The sequence below is a fragment of the Danio rerio genome, chromosome 8, assembly GCF_049306965.1.
Source record: "Danio rerio strain Tuebingen ecotype United States chromosome 8, GRCz12tu, whole genome shotgun sequence".
In the NCBI taxonomy this organism is placed as follows: Eukaryota; Metazoa; Chordata; class Actinopteri; order Cypriniformes; family Danionidae; genus Danio; species Danio rerio.
The window spans coordinates 50,637,919-50,654,955 of record NC_133183.1 but is presented as its reverse complement, the minus strand read 5'-3'; the positions used below and the strand labels follow the sequence as shown (position 1 = coordinate 50,654,955).

At 34.4% G+C, this 17,037-nt stretch overlaps 1 protein-coding gene and 1 long non-coding RNA gene across 2 annotated transcripts in view; both read left to right on the top strand.

Moving 5' to 3' along the window:
* gfra2a (GDNF family receptor alpha 2a) overlaps positions 1-17,037 on the top strand; it is a 179,849-nt gene that overhangs the window by 35,153 nt on the left and 127,659 nt on the right. The gene's annotated exons all lie outside the window — the stretch shown is intronic.
* On the top strand, positions 7,992-12,397 carry LOC141375910 (uncharacterized). Its single transcript, XR_012384723.1, has 3 exons — positions 7,992-9,044; positions 9,368-9,553; positions 9,740-12,397. It is a non-coding gene; the product is annotated as an uncharacterized lncRNA (long non-coding RNA).

Below are 17,037 nucleotides of genomic sequence, written 5' to 3'. Positions count from 1 at the left end.
TTATAGTAATTGTTCTTTTACAATATCCTCAGGAAAATAAATAAACCCCTCCCCCTAAATCAATCAATCAATCAATCAATCAATCAATCAATCAATCAATCAACTACAAAACATGTCAGACATGTGTAAAACCCCTAATATACAAATTTTGCAAACGCTGATTGATGGTACACCATTTTTAAACATGTTCCAACACCCCCACACTGGAATGGGTGAGATTTCAAATGTGTCATACTTTATAACAATGGTAGCTAAAAGATAAAAGCAGTTCATAAACATTTGGCAAACATCCCTCTCCCTGATAAGCATCACTGCATCATATCTTTACATTGTTTTCTATTTGTAGTGGACAGACACTCAAAGGCACCACCAGTGTGTAAACTCATAAAATATGTTGCAAGACGAGGTTGGCTTCTTGTGCTGCAGACATTCCAAATCCCTGAAGCTCTGGGAGTCAGCATATGCATAGAGACTACCTGAGGCCTGCAAATGAGAATAATGTTCTAGAAAATCCCACCCTCGCCTGGTTGATCTCCATCTACGTCTTGCAAAGAGGTGCAGATACAACTGTACCAGCTCTGCTACTCCACGCCAGTGTATTTGTGTGGCGCTTGTTAATGTTTTGAAAGGTGTTCAAATGTTGTTTAGATTCGAGAGATTTTGTTAAACTGAACGTCATTTGACATAATTTCAGTTCATTCTTCTGCGGCCTTAAGGCTCACCCTGACAATTTACTGGTTGTTTTGCTTGGTAAAACCCTTATTCCATTCCTGGGATTATGTACAGCCTTTTGATGTTGCCTTGAAACTCTTTGAAAGTTCAAACCAAACCACTAAATCCACAGAAGTCTAATATACAAAACAAATTCTGCCTGTTTTTTTTTTTTTTTTTTTTTTTTTTTTTCACTAAAGAAAAGAAATTAGTGTCTTGGATGATAATGTGGTGCGAAAAAAAACAAGAAATGTTCATTAGTGAAGTGAACCGATCCTGTAAAGGGAACACATTTTTGGTTTGATGTTTAAACTTAAGACAGTTCAGTTGGGAAAACCAAACAGATTGGGAAATCCTATGCAATCCTTGGAAAACAGACTGCAATGCCTTACTCGTATTGAAGTACAACTTGATTCATACGGCAGTGCTGGATTTGGTTAAGGTTTAACAAATTTCTGGCTGTGTTTACTGATGCAGGTCATTATTGTCCCTCTGTCCTGTGTGTTTTTCTGAGGAAATGTTACACTGCACTATTTATTGTGAACTCTGATCTTTACTCCTAATTACCATCTTGATTTCCCTCGAGAAGCCTTGGCTGAAGTGCCTAAATGCTCTTGATAAACAGAAGTTTGCTTCTTTAATTAATCCACAGATTTTTTGACACACAATAGGCAGCTGTGTTAGAGGTTCATTCAGTCGTCTCACAGGACTTTTTTTGTCAACATTATTAATTTAAGCTTACAAGTTTCCTTATAAGAGCAATTTAATGAAAATGCACCCATGAATTTAGCTCAGTAGGTCTTACCTGTTTTGTTTCAGATTTTTATTTATAACCTGTTTTGTGTAGCCTGGGATGTTTCCCTCTTCTATATACTGTAGACACTGTAAAGCTATATGAAAAAAAGAGACCACTTGAATTGTACAGGATGTTAGCATTTATTCTACAGATATTTTTTATTTGCTCAAAAGCTTTTTCAATATTTTATTTTTAATCCAGGCTCATTCTGATTATGTACCTTTATATACATTTCTGAAGAGTGTGAAATATGTCATAGGAGCTACGTTTCTTTTTTGTTTTCGCAAATCCATCAGAGGCCGCTGTGTACACTTTTTGAGATCGCAAATTTCTCTCGCAAGTGCCTATTGCAACTGATGTTCTTGCATAAATCTAAAAGAGACTGCCGTCAACTGACTGACTGACCAACCTATCCCTCCAATCAACCCATCCCTAAACCCAACAGACAGTGCTTTAAAAAGCACCGATTGATCAGCAACAACCCATCTTCCCTAAACCCCACCAACAGTGTTTTCAAAAGCAATCCCGAAATAAAAAACTTTTTACAGCAGCCTGATTTTTATTTTACCATGTTTACAGATTTTAGCACATGTTGACCCTGTTGTTTACTTGTTTTTTTTTTTTTTTGGCTTTTTTCCTACCTGCTATCTCGAACCGGACTCGAACCCTGTTGTTGCAATCAACTCCGCTCTACTTCTCAAATCCTCCGACGTACACAGTGAGCATTTTAAAGACGAAATGCAGCCATACATTCCTCTGACTACATAATTTGCCATCTTCAGAAATGCATTTAAGAGGTACATTTTCAGATTGAGCCTGTATGTTGTGTAGTTGTTTTTGTGTTGTTTTGCCTTTAGTTTTTAATTTTTGTTTACGTATCACTAATACTATAGCATTTTGTTATTAGTAATTGCTAATTATACTATAATAAATACTTAATTACCACCTTTGCTTTTTGTGTTTGTCATTAAAAAGAAATAGAATTTTTTTTTTGATTACCATCTGGAGTAAAATAAATCTAATAAAATAATTTGTTTGACATATTTACACTTTGTTTCATTGCAGTTAATTTTATTTTCTGTGCAGTTTAAAGAGCAACATAAATATAAATTTGTTTAAAAACTAAATGGGACATTATTATTATTAGTAATTCATTTGATTTTAATTTATTTAATACTCATTGTGAAAATAATACACAATGTGTAACAATGACCAGCAATCTAGGGACTCCAGATTGCTTGAGAACTACAAGCACGCCATATTAACAAACTGTTATTCCCAGCATGCACCGTACTCACACCGGTTCCTGATTTCATACTGATAGCACACACACATCGCTGGTGTCACATCCTGGACTGATTCCTGGATTATTTATACATCCCACACACACATACATTGCTTAGTCTTGGTTTTCGATTAAGAACTGTTTGCGTGTTCCATATATCTTGGTTCTCGTGTTTTGTTTGTAGTCTTGTCAGTGCTCCTTGCCTTGTTTATGTTTAGTTTCCTGACCTTTGCCTGTACCCTGACTACGATTATTGGATCACCCTCATGCTTCTGTTACGCGACTGCTGATGACCTTCTGCCTGTACGATGATCCATAATAAACTGCACATGGATCCACACTCCGTCTCAGAGTCTCACGCTTCCAGGTTAACACAAATGTAGAAAACACACATTTGTTATGTTCAGGTGAAGTCATGTTAAGTTAATAAAATCAGTTTTAATCTTTTAAAGCAATTTTAAGGTCAATCATATTAGCACCCTTACAATTAATTAATTTATTTGGTTACAGAACAATTCAAAGTTATCCAATAACTTCAATAATCAGCCTAACTTGACTAATTAACAAATGAACCTATTTCTAGTCCTTAAATGGTATTTAATGCTAAGAATTAGTATCTTGCAAAGTAATAGTATGCACTGTCACCATGGCAAAGACAAAATAAATGAGTTATGAGTTATGAGAATTAGTGATCAAAACTATTATGTTTAAAAGTATGTCAAAAATAATCCTTCTCTTCATTAAACAACACAGGAGGGTTAATAATTTAGACTTTAACTGTATGTAAATCCAGGATCTTCATAAGTAGCCTAACAGGATGTCTCTAAAATAAACTATTGGATATTCTGGATTAAATCACAGTGTCTTTCTGTATCCCGTGTCTTTTTGGAACAGGATCAAAGCTCTTGTTCTGTCAGGCTGATATTGAATGTCTTGGCTGATGCTTTAGGGACATTAGTGCTTGCTTTGCTTGAATTACTTGTTTCCTGCTGACCTAATGGAGTATTAACTGGAGAGCTACCGCTTATTAGACACAGTTTGTGTCCCAAGCATCAATGTCATGAACAAAGGCGCTACTGACAGCATGAAAGAGGAATGTCTTGTTTAAGGAATGGCACTCCAGGTAAAAAAATAAAATAAAATAATAATAATTATAAATACATGAATATAAGTAATGATTAAAAAAAATAACTAAATTATCACCATGCTTCCCTAGATGAGTGATTATATTATGAATTGCAAGCATTTTTAGTTATATTGCGTGTTTTGTAAAGTGTTTTTAAATATGCAAATGAGTCACTTTTGCATACATTTTTAGCACAGTTTGAACAGTGGATGAATACATTCTTGTTTCTTGTCATGTTTTATGTATTTTAAATGAAAAATACAGACAAACTGATAAAGTACTGCAAAAAATACAATTTGAATGATTTTGTTACATAAATAATAATAATAATAATAATAATAATAATAATAATAATAATAATAATAATAATAATAATAATAATAATAATAACAATATGTCAGAAATTACACCCTAACATACAAGGTTGTTCCATCAGATCTGTTTTTTTTTTTTTTTTACTGTAAACTCAAAAAGCATGAAAATGGTAAGTTTGGGTGTAATTAATGTATTACTCTGTGATAATACTGTGATGTCTAGTGTTTGTACTGTAACTGATCTGTGTTTTTTTTTTTTTTTTTTTTAAGGTCAGATATAAGGACATTATCCAAAATACATTTTGAAGTGTTTCTCTTGTCACACAATATTAATAGCTTCAGTTACAGTTCATGGGCCCTATCATACACCCGGCGCAGTGTGGCGCAAGGCGTGGCGCAATAGTCTTTTGGTAGTTTCAGCTTGGCGCAAGAGTCGTTTTGAGACGTTGCACTACGCTGTTTAAATAGCAAATGCATTAGCGCTCATTTTTGCGCCGATAGGCGTTCTGGTCTAAAAAAGAAGACGTTCTGAGGCGGACCGCTGGCGCGTTGCTATTTTGAGAATCTATAATAGATTTTTCATTAGACCAAAACTAACCCGGTCTAAACTCTGGCGCAGAGTTGAACCTCACGTACGCACTGCTTAATACGCACAAGAGAGCAATAGGCAAATATCTTTACGTATGAAAAAATTTAAATATTAAGGATATATATATAGTATATAATAAGAATAAATATAGAATATAAATATAAAGGATTAAAATATTTCAAAACATATTATTTTCTAGCCTACATAAATATAAAAAAACCACTGCTTTTATGTCTTCTTCATCTCGGGAGGCTTTTTCAGTTCATTCATAACAATTTGCTTTTGTATAATGTTATTATTATTAGCATTATTATTTATTATATCCATATGTATATTTGTTTTATTAAAAACAAGCTTAGATTTGCCCACCTGTCAGGTTTTAGACCATAAGGGGCAAAGCATGTGTTTTTGGATATAACTCATGTTTTTGAGCACATTTTGCTATTATTATTCATTTATTCGTTAGCTGGAAATTAGAACTGAATTTAGAAATAGTTTTGAAATGAATATTTGCGCTTAACAAACAAAAGAATTTATTTATAGACTAATTGATGTCTGTGCTTAAAGGTTTCCCTATCCAAAAGCGAAAGTGATCCATTATCTCTCATTCTCACGCAGTAGATGCTCTGTTTAACAGTTTTCTGTTAAAAAAAACTGTTAACTGTAACTGTTTGCTTGTGAAATGCTCATTTTTCCACTTAGACTTACTTTGCGTCCTGTAAATAGCGAATGCACTCAGCTGACTCTTAAAGGGAATGGGAGATAAGATTCTAATTGGTTTATTCTTAAAACACACCTATAACTCATTAAGAAAATAAACTCAACCCTTTTAGAACATGCGCCGCGGCGCAAGGCAGATTTCCCGTCCTTAAATTAGCAAAAACGCGTCCTGACACGCCCTGAAAGTGTTTGCGCCCTGCCTTTTTCGCTCTGCGCATAGACCATCAAAATAGAGCCCCATATGTTTAAAAGGCCTTTTTCTTCAGTAAGTTTTTTTTTCTCTTCTACTAAAGCATAAATCTCCACTTTTGCAGCACTTAGGCATCACAATATTATTAATGTGTGTGTGGGTCTATACAAAATATATATAATAGAAAAAAACTAATTGTACATAAAGCCCTTTACTGAAAACTGAAACAATTACTGATAAAGTGCAACAAAAGAAATATGTCAAAGTATATTTTGGATGTAAAAAAGAAAATCAAACCTAAAAATAAATAAAACATTATTAAACCCTTTGTAAAAAGCCAAAAAAACCCAATTCTCAAATTTAAGAGGTTTTCACCTGCAGTGCCTCCCTTTAAAACACCACTCCAGGTGTTAAGACTTATTCACGCTACAAGAGGCTTGCAGAGGCAAAGCGACAAGCCACTGTTCATTTAAACGGAGAGGAAGCAACTTCCAGCGAAATCCGTTTTACGCGTGCGACAGCGATCATTGGAGACCAGGTGGGAATCCTTCAGTTTTAGGCAATTAAAGAGCTACTTTCTTGAGCGACAGCCAATGGGATACAGTAGAGCTTTTTTTTTTTTTTAATTATGTAAAAAGAGACATATTAAGTCATGTAATTTCATTGTGCATTAACTAAATGTTAACAAGTTAGTTAACAAACGTTAACTAACATGAACAAATACTGTAGTAAATGTATTGCTCATTGTTTGTTTATGTTAGTAAATGCATTAAGTAACATTAAAACTAATGAACCTTATTGTAAAGTGTGACCGTTTTTTATTTCAGCTTTTTCCTCCCCATGTTGTTTACGGTATTTTTGTCTTGACATCAAACGTAAATCTTCTTGTTTTTTTTCTTAGCTGTTGCCATCTCATTATACATAGTTTAATCAGACAGACGCCCCAGTGGATGATGACATAATTGCATCCCATGTCTACTGTGGATCAGTTTCAAAAGTGTGTGTGTGTGTGTGCGCGCATCATGCATTACACACATATTAATCCTGATTGAATATTTACCAAAATACATCCTCAATCACATTCTAATTCGTTTTATTAGTCAACAAAAATGTCAGTATATTTTTGTCATAGTTGTCGTCATCACACTTTATTTTTATTTAGTTTTCGTCTAGTTCCAGTCGGTAGAAAATTGTTTATCACGAAAATTATCACGGAAATTTTTCGTCAACAAAATTAACACTGACCTGATGGGTTTATGATGTCATTAACCTAGATGTATTTTTTGTAGTCTCCAAACTTCGTTCGCTGTAGGGTTTGCTTAGCTAACACTGTAAAAGCCAATGTCTCCCTTTGCAATTACCTTTGAGCATACTACATTCAAAGATGCTGTTTATGATTACACAGCTATATTACACAAAACACTCATGTTTAAAATATGTATTAATATATATTAAAAACTTTATTATTTGAAAATGTTGTTTTTAGCTATCATATAGGTCAAACATGTTTTAAATGTGTAAGAATAATGCCTCATTCTCTGGTATTTTAGAAACAATTCTACAAAAGCAATTATCCAGCATGCATCAGTGAAGCAAACCATGCTGTTATTTGGATCTGCTCTGCTCTCCTGTTATTGTTTTGTTCCACCAAAAAAAAAAATCATCTTCCTGTTATTTTACGACTAACTTCACCGGCGAATTATGCAGCAGTTGAAACCTGACTTCAAATGTGTTTTTTTTGTTTTTGTGATAACTCCTCTTTGAACAGAGCAGTCGATTCTTGAGCTTACTTCCTCCATTATACTGTGCTCATCGATTAAGTGTTGAGTTTTTTCCCAATGAACAGACTGAGGTGGAACGTAGACTGTGGAGGAATGATTCTTTACGGTTATGGTCGTTCAACAAACATCCATCAAAGCGTTCACTCCCTGTGCAGGAGAGATTTTATATATTCATCTTCCTCACTTCAGGATTTTTTTTTTAATGGTTAACATATCCTGAAGCAAGAAATGACAAAACTGTGAAAGCAAATGAAAATACAGGATGAATCTCACATGTATGGTGTTAGATTCATGTCTGGATACAGTTTATTCAGTATAAATTGTATAGGTTTGAGCAGAAACATGCACAGACAACCATGATCTCCGTTAACAGATATCTGTGAACATGATTTATAAAAAATAATAATAAAAAAAATAAATCCTGTATTATGCATGACAGACAGGTAGATGGCAATGTTTTTTTTTTTTTTGTTTTTTTTAAGAAAATGTAATTGTTGTTTTTTTTTGTTGTCAAAAACTCAAATATGACTATTGGCATTCTTCACGTACGAGTGTGGGGTAGCCATTTGAATCTATTTGGCTCGAGACTTGCGGTTCTATTCACTTTCACAACTTTTACTAATTTCTAGAAAATTAAAACAGCTTACTACACTGCTTGATGTTGCAAACTGATGTTTTCTCATTATAGTATTCTACTTTGTCCACAAAGTCTTAAACACATTTGTTTGTAGAGGAAGTAGTTTGACCATCGCTTCCGCATTGTGGAATAAGATCAATACAGTAGTCATAAAATAAACATGATGTTGCCTTTTCACAAAATCGAATTTTACATGGATAATTGTATAATTAAAAAATAAATAAATAAATGTTTGGAAAACTGTATTCAACAGCATTTTAAAGCCTTCAAAATGCCAGTAGCTATGTTTACATCCAAAGTTGCAAATTACATTTATGTGCAAAATAGGAATATCGCATAAGACATGCGAATAAAGCAGCGTTTGTATCCAATGGGTCGAAGCAAACAAAATCTTTGATTAACTGCCACCAAATATCCTGTGTAAAAAATTATTTTATTAAGGAAGGAGAATCTGCGTGAATCTTTTCCTTATTTAATAAATGACTTGTGCCTCAGAAGACGATGCTGACATGCATTGAACACGTATTGACGTTTGATGGCATCAGATGCAGAGCACAGATGCTCTTTACAGTCCTGGTAGTAATTAATACTATAATAACACTAATACTGGAAGGATTAAGGTGTTTTAGAATTACCGAAACAAAATTTTAGATGTTTTACAACGTGCTCAGCTTGCTGGTTTGTTTATTTAAACATTTTGACCATCACATGGTCTCTCACAACAAAATCCCTTTACTTTTTTCATGTGCATACTGGAATTTGTTCAGTGTTTTGTAAAATTGTGTCCATCATATTTTATGTGCATTTTTTCTTATCAACTAAGAAGTTTAGAAGCTATTTTAACTCTAAAATTATGTTTTACAATTGTATCTTTGGACTGTAATAAAACAAATGGGTAACACTTTACAATAAGGTTCATTAGTTAATGCATTTACTAACATGAACTAATCATGAACAGCACATGGACAGCATTTATTAATCCTAATTGAACATTTATTAATGCATTATTAACATTCAAGGTCATGCTTGTTAACATTAGTTAATGCACCATGAGTTAACATGAACTAACAATGAACTGCTGTAATTTCATTAACTAACGTTAACTAACATGAACAAATACAGTAGTAAATGTATTGTTCATTGTTTGTTCATGTTAGTAAATGCAATAATTAACATTAACTAATGAACCTTATTGTAAAGTGTGACCAACAAATGCAGACATGTTGAGTACAAGAGATGGAAAAACTAAAATATACAGATTTAGATGGTCATGAAGTTGAGAAAAAAGTTTCAATTTTTAGCAATAATTATTTTTGAATGAATGAATGAATGAATGAATGAATGAATGAATGAATGAATGAATAAATGAATGGATGAATGGATGGATTCAAACATTTGTTGCGGGTAAAAATGCTGTTCTATTTGTTTAAAGGTTTCATATCTCACAGTTTACTACGTGCCAACTATTTTTCCTTTAACCAACCAGTCAACCAAATAAATAAATGCATACACAATCCATCCATCCATACGAACAAACAAACGAAAGACACACAGACAGACGGACAGACTGACAGACTGACAGACAGACAGAGAGACAGACAGACAGACAGATAGATAGATAGATAGATAGATAGATAGATAGATAGATAGATAGATAGATAGATAGATAGATAGATAGATAGATAGATAGATAGATAGATAGATAGATAGATAGATAGATAGATAGATAGATAGATATTTTGTTTGTTATTTCTTTCTGCAAACATCCAGTCATTAGGTCACACTTTATTTTGATAGTACGTTTGTTTAATGAAAGTTACATTGCATATAAATGCCAAATAATTCTCAGATTATAAGTAGATTGTTAGGGTTGAGGTTAGGGTTAGGTTTAGTGTAAGTTGACATGTACTTGCATATACTTTCTTATTATAGTCAGTTAAATGTCTGTTGAAGGAGTCAGTATAAATAGATAGTTTACTAATACTCAAATGGACCATCTAAATAAAGTGTTACCGGAAATTATTCATTCATTCATTTTCTTTTCAATTTAGTCCCTTTATTGATCTGGGGTCGCCACAGTGAAATGGACCTCCAACTTATCCAGCATATGCTTTATGCAGTGGATGCCCTTCCAGCTGCAACACATTACTGGGAAACACCCATACACTCTCATTCACACACATGCACTACGGAGGAAACCCACGCGAACACAGGGAAAACATACAACTTCCACCTAGAAATACCAATTGACCTAGTCGAGGCTCAAACCAACAGCCTTCTTGTTGTGATGCGATCATGCTACCCACTGTGACACCATGACACCTTATGAAATTATGTTTTCCAAGTGTCACTTTTTTTATGATTCATGATGTTAAAATTTGAACAGACAGGAAAACAGACCATATGCTTATTGTAAGAAGCACTTGTCTGATCATCCATATCTATACACTTAAGCACAGTAACATCTGTTCTGATTATGTTGAAGACCACACTTCCTCACTGGAAAAAGAGAAGAGACTGAACAAGAGACTCTTGTCACTGAAAGTGAGTCTTGGGTTTCCATCTCTATTCTTTCTGCCCTTGTGCAAAAGAGGCATGCTTAAATATACTGGATGTGATTTTGGGGTATACTTTAATTTGCAGTTAACCCTTTCACTTGTGCATTTTAAATACCCCTTTTGAGCCCCTTGTGACTGCTATTTAAAAAGAATCACTTTAAATTTTCCATGGCAATGTTTCAGTTTTTAACATGTGACACACCACAACTCATGATGATCTAAGTATTAATCAGTTTTTGTTTATTTTTCTCTCTTTTTTTTTTTTTCTTGCAAATACTGACAAACATCCTACTTAAATTGTAAAATATTTGATATTTGGATTCTCAACTATGCGTTAGAACCACTGATCTATATAGAGAACTGGAAAGCAAAGCCACTGCGTCGTCATATAGGTAAGCCCTACTTTGATCAGGCGTTCTTTAAAATAATAGGAAATAATAAGATTTTAATAAGAAAACATTGCCTAACAAGACACTAACTTGGATTTAAAACCTCCATGTGTACTTTTCTGTCTACACAAATTTCCTAAATATAAAATACTTTTCTATTTTGGATTAATAAGCTTTTCTTCTATTAATTAAAAAAAAAGCACACGTGCTTGGTTAAAGGCCTGTGGCAGTGATGGAATCTTTTATTTGTGATGCCCCTTTAAACAGACAGCTGCTGTCAAAGGTTAATATCATCATTGGAACAGATCGCCACTTATATGGTAACGTTTTGTTCAGACACCGATTGTTCACTCATAATATATTGATAGTTTTCTTCAGGAAATATACAATCTGGTCGATAAATATTGGGACATAGACACAATGCTAACATTTTTAGCTTTGTACACTAACACAATTGATTTGAAATACAATAAAGATGTTCTTTAACTACAAACTGCCAGCTTTAATTTGAGGGTATTTACATCCATATCAAGTGAACGGTGTAGGAATTACAGCAGTTTGCATTTGTGCTTCCCACTTGTTAAGGGGCCCAAAATAATGGGACAGAAAAAAATCATTGCAAATCAAACTTTCCCTTTTTAATACTTGATTGCAAATCCTTAGCAGTCATTCGCAGCCTGAAGTTCGAAACAAATAAACCGCCAGATGCTGGGTTTCATTCCTGGTGATGCTCTGCCAGGCCTCTACTGCAACTGTCTTCAGTTCCTGCTTGTTCTTGGGGCATTTTCCCTTCAGTTTTGTCTTCAGCAAGTGAAATACATGCTCAATCAGATTTACATCAGGTGATTGTCTTGTCCATTGCATAACATTCCACTCATTTCCCTTCCAAAACTCTTTGGTTGCTTTTGCAGTATGCTTCAGGGTCATTGTCTATCTGTACTGTGAAGCGCTGTCCAATGGGTTCTGAAGTATTTCGCTGAAAATGAGCAGCCACTGGCAGCCATACATGCCCACGCCATGACACTACCATCACCATGCTTCACTGCTTAGGATCATGAGCAGTTCCTTTCCTTCTCTATATTCTTCTCATCACTTTGGTACTAGTTGAACTTGTCTTTATCTGTCTATAGGACGTTGTTTCAGCACCGTGAAGACTTTTTTAGAACTCTAATTTGGCCGTCCTATTTTTGAGGTTCACCAGTGATTTACATATTTTGGAAAACCCTCTGTATTCACTCAAGTCCCTCTTGATTGTTGTCTCTGACCCTCAAGTCTTTTCTTGATTGTTGACTTTGACATACATACTACCTCCTGGAGAGTGTTCTTGATCTGGCCAACTGTTGTAAAGGGTTTTTTCTTCACTAGGGAAAGTCCACCACAGTTATTTCTGTTGTCTTCTGGGTCTTTTGGTGTTGCTGAGCTCACGGGTGCGTTCTTTCTTTTAAGAATGTTCCAAACAGTTGTATTGGCCACACCTAATGTTTTTCCTATCTCTCTGATGGGTTTGTTTCATTCAGCCTTTTTTAGGTGGCTTGCTTGACTGATAGTGACAGCTCTTTGAGAGTTGACACCTCATCTTGAGAGTTGACAGCAACAAATTCCAAATGTAAATAGCACACTTGAAATTAACTCTGGGCCTTTTATCTGCTCATTATATTATTTTTGGACCCTTAACAAGTGGGATGCACATATGCAAACTGTTGTAATTCCTACAGCATTCACCTGGTTTGGATTTAAATACCCTTAAATTAAAAATGACAGTCTGCAGTTGAAGCACATCTTGTTCGTTCCATTTCAAATCCGGTTTATAGAGCCAAAAAATGTTAGAATTGTGTCCTAATATTTATGGACCTGACTGTACATAACGTTTTAGTATAACAAAAAAATGTCAAATAAAAGTTATTTACATAAATTTAAGCACATGACTTGATTTCACTCAATTGCATCTGAATAGAACTGCCGCATTAGCTGGGACGTCCTGTATATTTATTGACTTGTCCAGTACATGACCTCCCTTTCCCTATTTTTGCCATCATATTATAAAATAACTGTCCGATAAAGGCATAATGACAAGCGGAGTCCTCAGCTGTCATGTCACTTCACAGCAAAATGTGCTAATTCAGTCACGTGTTTTTGAGGCTGTTTGGTCCCTTCATTCATTTTATTCTGAATTTCCGATCGTATAAATCTGATCACTCAAACCACCTCAGAAGGTGATCTGGGATGCATTCCAGATGAAACTGGTTAGGTATAATCATCTTTTGGACAAAATTATTATAAACAAAATAAATTATGACCTGGAGAAAATCTGACCTGCACCTGATATACCTGTAAGTGTGCTTTTACAGCCAAAATTCTATTAAAACATGTTTACTATAAGCATAAAACATGTTTAACTTTTTAGGCCTGTAGCCAGGGGTGTTCGGATGGTTCAAAAGACCCACCCCTCTCATACAAAGGTCCAGAATTTGTCCCATACATGAGCTTATTTGTCTTATTTTGACTGCCATGCCATCATAAATAATGAAAATAATCCTTTGAAAAAGGCTTTAAGAACAAACTGGAATCCTCCTTCAGCTGTTACTTTGGTGGGACTATAATCTCATGTAAGAGAAGTCTTCTTTCACTACTGTGTTGTTTTTAAATGGAAAAAACATTTTACAGGATACTTTATTCTAAATCTTAAACCTTATTTCTGAAATAAAATAAGCAATAAAAAGGTGTGAAGCACCAGAAGCGGACCATATTAAATTAATTTGAATATATTTTGGCTATTGTTGATTTCCAATAATTTTGAAACGTACTTTTACCAAAGAGGGTAGAAAAATTCTGAAGACTTCATTATTATTGTATTATTATTATTATTAATAATATTTTTATTATTATTATTATTATTATTATTATTATTATTATTATTATTATTATTATTATTATTATTATTTAAATTATTTATTATTGAAATGGCCAAATTATAACTGAGGACAGTTAAATGTGCTGACCAGTTTATTTTTGTCTATAAATGACAGTAGGCTAGTTTTTTTTTTTTTTTTTTTTTTTTTACTTTAAAATTTTAACAGATTGCTATTTTTTTCCTAATGACATATGATGTAATAAATAAAAAAAATAATAAGAAGAAATAAGTCTTGTTTTAATTTTTTTTTTTTTTGCAATTTTTAGGAAATATTTTTAGCACATCAAAAATGTGGCTATGATAACATCTGACCAGCTAATCCAGCAAAAAGTAAATAAATAAAATAAAAAATCACTAAAATGCAGTATTTAAATCTCATAGTTAAATAGAAACTGCGGTGTATAGCTGCAAAAAGGTCCACTTTTTGAGAAAAAGAACCACCCCTTTTACCAGGATGGCTACGGCCCTGCAAAAAGTGTACATTTGTAACTAAAATGTCTATATTAATACCTCAAGTAATACCTAAAAAGTACAAGTGTTCCTCTTAAAATATTTAGGTACAAGTATATACTTTTGAGGTACCATTATGTACCCTTTAAGTACAAATGTGAACCTTTTGAAAAGGTACCACCCCAGTGACAGCTCATGTATCTTTATTTCTAAAGGTGTATGATGGCTTGTGCTGCAGTGGAGAGATTAGAGCTGCTGGATTTACATTGAACATGTTAATTAATCAATTTGTCCTGAAATACATGAAAGTAAGTGTTAGTTTATCTGGAGAAGAATAGAGTAAGCATCCTAGTAACCAAAAATTGTTTGCCTGATATGAACAGCACACATTGTATATCATTACATCATCACTGTAAACATTGTATTGACATCAGTGAGTATTTAACAAACCATGAATATTACAATATTCTAGTATATAAATTTAAATGTTTGTAACCTAAAATAATCATTAACTGTTTGAAAACATGGATGATATGTGATTTATGACAAGCACCATGTGGGAAAAAATATCATTTTTAGCAAGAAACTTGTCTAGAGTAGCCAGTGTTATTTTTGCTCCCTTTCCTCTCTTATGTCCACTCACAGTGTGAACCGGAAAAATAAAGCAGCATCCTGAATTGCAGTGGGACGCATGTTTAAAAACCCTGCCAGCTCTGTCTCCGTGCAGCTGTGAGAGCCGAGAGCAGTTCGGCATCTCTCAGCTGATGCTACAGTGCGAGTCTGTAGTAGAAAGCCATCAGACAACGTTTGTCTGTTCAGCTGTCACCTCGGCTCTCCTGAGCTGGGCCTACTGACAAAAACAGACAGACACATAACAGAGACAAAGAGACAGAGTGCGCGAGGGAGAAAGATGCGTGGGGGGAAAACAAAGACAGACTCCCTGTGGACTCAGGTAATAGACTGTCTCTCCAAATGACCATCAGAGTTCACTTCACATCGCGATGATTGCAGGTGAAGGATCGGCGAGTGAAAGATGGAGCTCTTATTCAGATTGAAATGTCACTCGGTAAAGGACATATGCTAATTCGTGTGTTCTGGGCGTTTAGTAAGTGCTATTTAAAACTGCTTCATGCTGGGCTTTGTGTTGTCGAGCTCAGACGTAACTGCTCAGTCACAACAAAGATGAAAAAACAAGACAGAGTCTCAGAGGAGATGGGGATCGCTTAGGTCGCTTAGTCACAGTTTGGGATATTTCAAGGAGTTCTCATGTTGCTCTGAAGTATCAACTTTTCAGATGTCTCTGATAAAATTACTTAGGGAAATATCAAAATAGACACAGATCAGAGACCATTGTTGACATGCAGTAAGAGTATACGGGTAAAAGTAATGTGGGAAGGATTGTGTTTTGGGAGAATAAGATGAGAAAAGGTCAATGTCATGACATAAATGTTCATGTTTGCGTTAATGTAAGAGGAGGCTCTGAACTGCTGGAGGGTTTACCAGAATTTGTCAAAAACTAAAGACCTTGAGTGACTTCAACAGATTAACCACTGTAAGACACAAAACAAAGCTTAGATGTAAAGGTGTTATAAATTTTTCTGTACAATATGTTAAATTGTTCTCTGATATCTAACTATAAGAAATGTGACTTTGATAAAGAAATAGCCTGAAGCATTTTTACAGGACCATTTCCAACCCTAGGAAGTGGCTCTAATAAGATATGACTTGTTTTGACTATATTAGGAATGGTCATGAATATTAAAGAGGCCTGCTTTGACGCTCTCTTCCTGACAATTACACATGTATTATGCACTAATGTATTTGATAACACGGATACAAATGAATATCAACCGCTGTATAATCAGGTGAATTGTATTAACATTATTTCACTCCAGAAAATCAAAGGAGGACCTTAGTAATATGACGTGATGCATAAACGTGCTTTGAACACTTATATTCAGCAATCTACATGTGTCTGCTGCCCCATTACAAACATGCACGTTTGTTGCCTCATTAAAGACTTACATTGCAAATTTCACAATATACACCTTAAACTAAGAAAAATATACATCAATGTTTCTTCAGTTTAGTTACTATAGACCCTATAAAACAACCAGCGGAATAAGGCAAATTTCCAGACCAATGGAACCCTAATATTCCCATTTTGTGTCACGTTACTTAAATAGCAAATTTATTTGCATCGCTTTGTGGACTCATGGGTGTGCCAGTCTATGGGTTTGTTAAGGCGCATTGTTGGCACGTTGCTATTTTAAGGAACTAAAATAGACTTTGCAATTGACCAGCTGAAAACTGGTCCATAGTCCAGCACAGAGTGTTTTATGCCGAGTTCAGACTGCATGATTTTAGCCCCGACTTTAACTCGCTGAGAGGTTTTGAGAAATCGCCAACAAATGTCTGAAATCACAGGCAAATCGGTGCTCATGCATGTGAGTGACAACCACACAGAATGAAATATATGTATAAGATATAAGACGCAATCTGAGAGAATTGCTGATGTATCGCCAATACCTGTGAGATATTTGGCATTCTAAAAATCTGGAGCTGTTGGCGATTCAAATC